The sequence below is a fragment of the Podarcis muralis genome, chromosome 5 (genome assembly GCF_964188315.1).
Source record: "Podarcis muralis chromosome 5, rPodMur119.hap1.1, whole genome shotgun sequence".
Taxonomy (NCBI): domain Eukaryota; kingdom Metazoa; phylum Chordata; class Lepidosauria; order Squamata; family Lacertidae; genus Podarcis; species Podarcis muralis.
This window is the reverse complement of record NC_135659.1, coordinates 8,064,315-8,070,955: the sequence shown is the minus strand read 5'-3', so window position 1 is coordinate 8,070,955 and position 6,641 is coordinate 8,064,315.

Genomic DNA, 6,641 nt, shown 5'->3' with positions numbered 1-6,641 from the left:
GGTTGTTGTTGCTACAATGTTGACAGCCAGCTGCCTATAAAAGCAGGCCGGCTGAGCTGTTTGCTGTTCAGTTCTGTTCCAGCTTACAAATAAAGAGTTGCTTTGGAGAAATCGCTACGTCTTCTATGTCTACCCGCTACTTAATACTTAGTTTTAGGATTTTATGTTTCATCAAGTCTGATTGCTCTTTGCTTATAACTTTCCCCCTCATATTTACCCGTAAATGACTGTTGATAGTTGCCTCCTTTTATTTTATCTCCCATTCATTTTCCGTTTCAAATTTGTCTTCACTGATGTCACACCGATCACTTCTTTTGTGCTTTAACTCTGATGTTTTAGTATATATGGGTTGCTTGGGGTGTGCAGTCCATGGAATTTGGGATATTGCTTTTCAGTTGAAAGACTTACCTGTTCGCTTGGTATTATTTCTGTAATTTTTTCTCTCCCTATATCTGCTGTTTTTAAAATTAATAATTAAAAACACAAATAATATATTTAATTCTATTCAATACAGTGTAAAATATGTTGACTTCCATTCAATGTACAGCGTCTGTATGGAGTTCTTTGACATTCTCAAAAATACTGCAATTTCATTAACTTCAATCCATTTGTCAGGCTTTAAAAGTAAGAAACGGAACCCTGGGTAAGTGAACCTCCCCTGAAAAAAATTCTGCAAGACTTTTCTGCAATGGGCGTTGATGGAAGAAAAGGATAACATATGTAGAAACACTTTCCATGTTTGATTTGCCCTCTGTCTAGCTTGTTGTGCCAGCTTTTCAGCTAAAGCCACTGGCCATATCTGATCCTATCATGCCACCTTTTTATAGGAAAGTATTACCAGGAACGGTGTACAAGCCTGGGCTGTAAAAGTGATACAAAACATAATTAATACTCAAATACCACAATCAGCAAGGGAGCAACTTATTCTCCCAGTAGCGGTGATTGCAGAAGCTGTGAAAGTTAAATCTTCCTGGAAAACATAATTTGACACATTTAATTATTCAGGCAGCTTCTACTTAGGGATGAGCTAATCTGTCAATTCCGGTTTCTCTCATTCCCTCCAACTCCCAGTCTTAATCTTAATGATTTCTCCAACCGTGCACATGCCTGTGTACATGTTGCCTAATAAACACATTTCTGCAATGCAATTCCCCCTACCAGAGGGCATTTTTGTGTGCTATATTCACAAATATAGAGTGGTACCTCAGGTTAAGTACTTAATTCGTTCCAGAGGTCCGTTCTTAACCTGAAACTGTTCTTAACCTGAAGCCCCACTTTAGCTAATGGGGCCTCCTGCTGCCGCAGCGCCGCCGCTGCACGATTTCTGTTCTCATCCTGAAGCAAAGTTCTTAACAGAGTGTGTAACCTGAAGCGTATGTAACCCGAGGTACCACTGTATGCATGTTATTGTAGTATCGCAGTGCGTCGTTTTTGTACACATTACTTGCCTGGGAAACTGCATTGCAAAATTGAGAAAAGTGCAAATTTTGAAGGGTGGGTCGTTGTATTTTAGTCTTTTATTGTTTTTTTGAAATGTAACTAGGGAGGTTCATCTTTAAATGTGAATGGAATCGAATTTCTCCCCCTCCCCTACTTTTAGTTAGCGCTTTCTGCAGTTTTTTAATACAGGCAACTCCCCGTTCGTGCAGAAGTTGCGTTCCAGGTCATTGTGCATATTAAATAGCGGGTGGACATAGCAGACAACACAGAGATTTCTCCAAGTACCATAGTTCTTTATAAGTACAGTGGTACCTTAGGTTACATACGCTTCAGGTTACATATGCTTCAGGTTACAGACTCCGCTAACCCAGAAATAGTGCTTCAGGTTAAGAACTTTGCTTCAGGATGAGAACAGAAATCGTGCTCCAGCAGGTTAAGTACAGACCTCCGGGACAAATTAAGTACTTAACCTGAGGTACCACTGTAAGTTGGAACTGAACTGAACAGCAAAACAGCTTTTATAGGTAGCCGGCTGTCAACACTGTAACTACAACAGCCCAGGGTTCCCCGCCTAAATTTACTGACGTGGACCTGAGTGAAAACTATATACACGATACCCCTGGTGGCCAGGGTGAGAACTTCAATACATAACTCCCCTCCCCACCGAGATAAGGCGTTAGTTACAATCATAATGGTGAACATAGTCTTTTAAATAAGCTGGGCTCTTGGAATCCGTGCTGGATCACCAAGGGCCAATACCAGAGTCCAGGTGACCGCCGGATTCTGGCTGCGACTGTGGTGTGGCCAAATGTGGCGTTGAGCCCGAGTTCCCTGGATCCGCTGCTGTCGAAGGAACCGCCGCGAACAGACTCGGCGGACGGTCAGGCACGGCAGTGGTCCGAGTCTCTGGAGAGCCAGGCAGATCCACCGAAACGGCTTGGCTTGGCTCCATGCCCTCAGTTTGTGAGGAAGATGTAGGTGGAGCCTCGCCTTCCATTAGCGACTGCTTCGGAGCTGGGGCCATAGTTGGGGGCACAGCGGTAGTGTCCAAATCCCCAACCCTGTGCCTTAGCTGGTCTATGTGCCGGCACCACAAGTGTCCGTTCTCGAGTGCCACCTGGTACGAATGGGGCCCCGTGACTCCCACTACCGTGGCCGGCACCCAAGGAATGTCCCCCACAAAGTTCCAGGCAAAAACCTGATTCCCTGGAATAAAGGACTGTGGCGCGTTAGTACAGTATTAAATAGTGGGTGGACATAGCAAACGAGGCAGAGATTTCTCCAAGTACCGTATTTTTTGCTCTATAAGACTCACTTTTTCCCTCCTAAAAAGTAAGGGGAAATGTGTGTGCATCTTATGGAGCGAATGCAGGCTGCGCAGCTATCCCAGAAGCCAGAACAGCAAGAGGGATCGCTGCTTTCACTGCGCAGCGATCCCTCTTGCTGTTCTGGCTTCTGGGATTCAGAATATTTTGTTTCTTGTTTTCCTCCTCCAAAAACTAGGTGCGTCTTATGATCTGGTGCATCTTATAGAGCGAAAAACACAGTAGTTCTTTATAAATAAGCTGGAACTGAACTGAACTGCAAATAGCTCAGCCGCCCTGCTTTTATAGGCAGCCGGCTGTCAACACTGTAACAACAACAGCCCAGGGTTCCCTGCCTAAATTAACTGACGTGGACCTGAGTGAAAACTATATACATGATACCCCTGGTGGCCAGGGTGAGAACTTCAATACATAACAGTGCAAATCAGCTGGTTCTGTTCCCCGCTTCCCTGCCCCTTCCAGGGCAGAAAGCGGTGCACTTGTCGGCAGTTGCACATCAACTGGACACACACAAAACTTGTATTCAAAGGGTTTCTCATCCACCCAATCTGCTTTCCCTACTCTATTATTAGGTGGCTCTCTTTGAAGAGCTGGGGTCTTCCCACAATCAACATGGGTTTGTGTTGCATCAATAAATCTAAGCTAAGAGCAAAATGTCTCACAGCACTTTTCAGCCATTTCGATAGCAGATTTGGCAAAGATCATGTAAATTTACCTTGTGTTTTCTAGTAATTCTCTCTCTCTCTCTCTCTCTCTCTCTCTCTCTCTCTCTCACACACACACACACACACACATACACACACACACACACTCCTGACTGGCACTGCAATAGAAAAAATGTTATCATCCTGTCCAGTGCCGGATTTACGTATAAGCTAAACAAGCTATAGTTTAGGGCCCCACTCTCTTGGGGGCCCCCAAAAAATTTAAAGGGGAAAAAACCCCTTGATGTACATTTCCAAAATATAAGATAAAAACAAATAAAATAAAACCTACATACAGCAACAGTATTTTGTGTTCTGTAGGCTTCTATGGTGTACATATTTTGTTATGTGCAAATGGCTTTAGATACCTATTAGGTCCATACATTACCATATAGCATATATTCAACACAAAAAACAGTGGCATTTTGTTGTTGACAAAGGACAGCTGGACATATAAAGGGCCCCATTACCTCCAGTAGCTTAAAGGTAAAGGTACCCCTGCCCATACGGGCCAGTCGTCTCCGACTCTAGGGTTGTGTGCCCATCTCACTTAAGACGCCGGGGGCCAGCGCTGTCCGGAGACACTTCTGGGTCACGTGGCCAGCATGACAAGCTGCATCTGGCGAGCCAGCGCAGCGCAGCGCACGGAAACGCTGTTTACCTTCCCGCCAGTAAGTGGTCCCTATTTATCTAGTTGCACCCGGGGCTGCTTTCGAACTGCTAGGTTGGCAGGCGCTGGGACCGAAAGACGTGAGCGCACCCCGCCGCGGGGATTCAGTAGCTTAGGGCCTCATCAAACCTAAATCCGGCCCTGGTTCTGTCCTCAAAATGACCACAAACCACAATGGTACTTTTGGTTCTCCCCACACCTTGTCTGACACTTCAGATAGCTCAATCAGTAGTGAGACTCTTAATCTCAAGGTCATGGTTCAAGTCCCACGTTGGGCAAAAGATTACTGCATTTCAGTGGGTTGGACTAGATGATCATTGGGGTCCCTTACAGCTCTTCAGTACTATGATTCTATATCAGTTATCAGATATTCCAGCTGATCATTCAGACGGGGAAACAGCCAAGTGACCAAAGAATTGGATAGCTCAAACTTTTTTGGAGTGTGTGAGAGAGAATGAGTTCTTTTCTCCCCGTTAGAAGGGGTTTAAAAAAATATCCGCAGAGACTCCTTCCAGACCTAACAAGGGGATTCAGTAATTACATGCAGGAAAACTGGTGATGGTTTTCATGAAACCCAGATGTGCGTAAGGTTCAGGTTGATTTCCCATGGATGGAACAACCACCAGTTCTGGAATCTGTCAGTACCTCCAAGTGGAGGCCGGCTAAGTCAGTTTTGAAAAGAAAAAGAAAAAGAAGGGAAGGAAAGAGACCGAGAGACTGAAAGACAGAAAAAGGGAATCATTAAAAACACATCATACTCCGAGGCTGAAATCAGGGAGAACGCAACTCCAGCTGGCAAGTTTAGCTGGAACAAAAATAAATAAAAATGTGAATGTTATAAACATTTTTAAAATGTGCCCCCCCAACTCCCTCAACCTGGCTTTCTCTTCCAACCCTCACCCAACTCGCTGTTCAGAGATGGGTTCATATTCCCATCAGTTTTATCCCTTCTCAACAACAACCGGAAGAAAAGAGCATTGAATTTGGCTAGCTTATACTTTTAAAAATGGGAACAAGGCCAACATTTTATCCCTCTCCCTCCAAATTAATAGAATACCCAGAATTATCCTGCCCCACCTGGAAGCCCATTTAAAAAGCTGAAGGCTTGCCAATCAGCTGTTCACGGGGGGGGGGGGGGCTGGATTCCCTTCCCTCTCAGACAGCTGATAGGTGCAATTTTTGTGTTTTTCTTTTTAAATGGACTGGCTGCTGCGCGCGGACACACAAACTGGTTAACCCAAATCTTCCTTTCTTCTGTTTTACACAAAAGCCAGGGTGGCCCATAGATATCAAGTTTCTCCTCAGAAACTAACACAAAACTTTAAACTCGCAATGACATTGTGAGGGTAAAATCAAAATGCAGAGGGAATAATTTTGAAATGCCACATATGTGGTTATTTGCAATACAGTGGTACCTCAGGTTAAGTACTTAATTCGTTCCGGAGGTCCATTCTTAACCTGAAACTGTTCTTAACCTGAAGCACCACTTTAGCCTATGTGGTCTCCTACTGCTGCTGCGCCGCCGGAGCACAATTTCTGTTCTCATCCTGAAGCAAAGTTCTTAACCTGAAGCACTATTTCTGGGTTAGTGGAGTCTGTAACCTGAAGCGTATGTAACCTGAAACGTGTGTAACCCGAGGTACCACTGTATAAATATTATTTAATTTATCAATTGCTTCCTATAAAACATCCTGAAGCTTTTTGGCAATAGAACAACAGAACATATCCATATACAATTTTTTCATGGGCTAGGATAAATAATCTCCACCTAAAGGGCTTAAAAGTCTTCAATAAGCACCAGGAAGGCAGGAAATATATTGCCTGCCTCATATATAAGGGAGGGAGTGCCAAAATACACAGTGCTACTACAGTTTTCAAACAAAAACAAGCATCCTGATTATTATATCTTACAGACGATGACCTCCTCTTTAGAAGACCTCCTCTGGCAGACCTCACTAATCGATTCATTAACATCCACCTGCACTGCCTGTGTGTTAGTATTTCCAGTAAATAACTTCTAGGAAGTGAGAGAATTAAGATGAACCGGCCCCAGGAAAGAGACATCCTGATTTCTGAGCAAAAAGGAAGGGCAAGCTGACTTCACCCACTGTAAAAGCAAACAAAAACTGAAACCTAAGAGCAACCTGGCTGGCTCATCTCACAGAAATCACTTAGAAGGGTACCTGCACATTTTGCTTCTTAGCTCGCTTTCAAGGAGAGCTGGAGAATTACTCTGAAAAATAAAAATGAAAGCTCAGCATCTGTGGCCCTTGTTGAAGGCCCAGTGTCTGTCTGTCTCTTACATATACTGATTACTGGCTGACTTGGGAAGCTTAGGCAAACAGATCAGATATGCATAAAGGGAAAGGTAAAGGGACCCCTGACCATTAGGTCCAGTCACGGACGACTCTGGGGTTGCGGCGCTCATCTCGCTTTATTGGCCGAGGGAGCCGGCGTACAGCTTCCAGGTCATGTGGCCAGCATGACTAAGCCGCTTCTGGC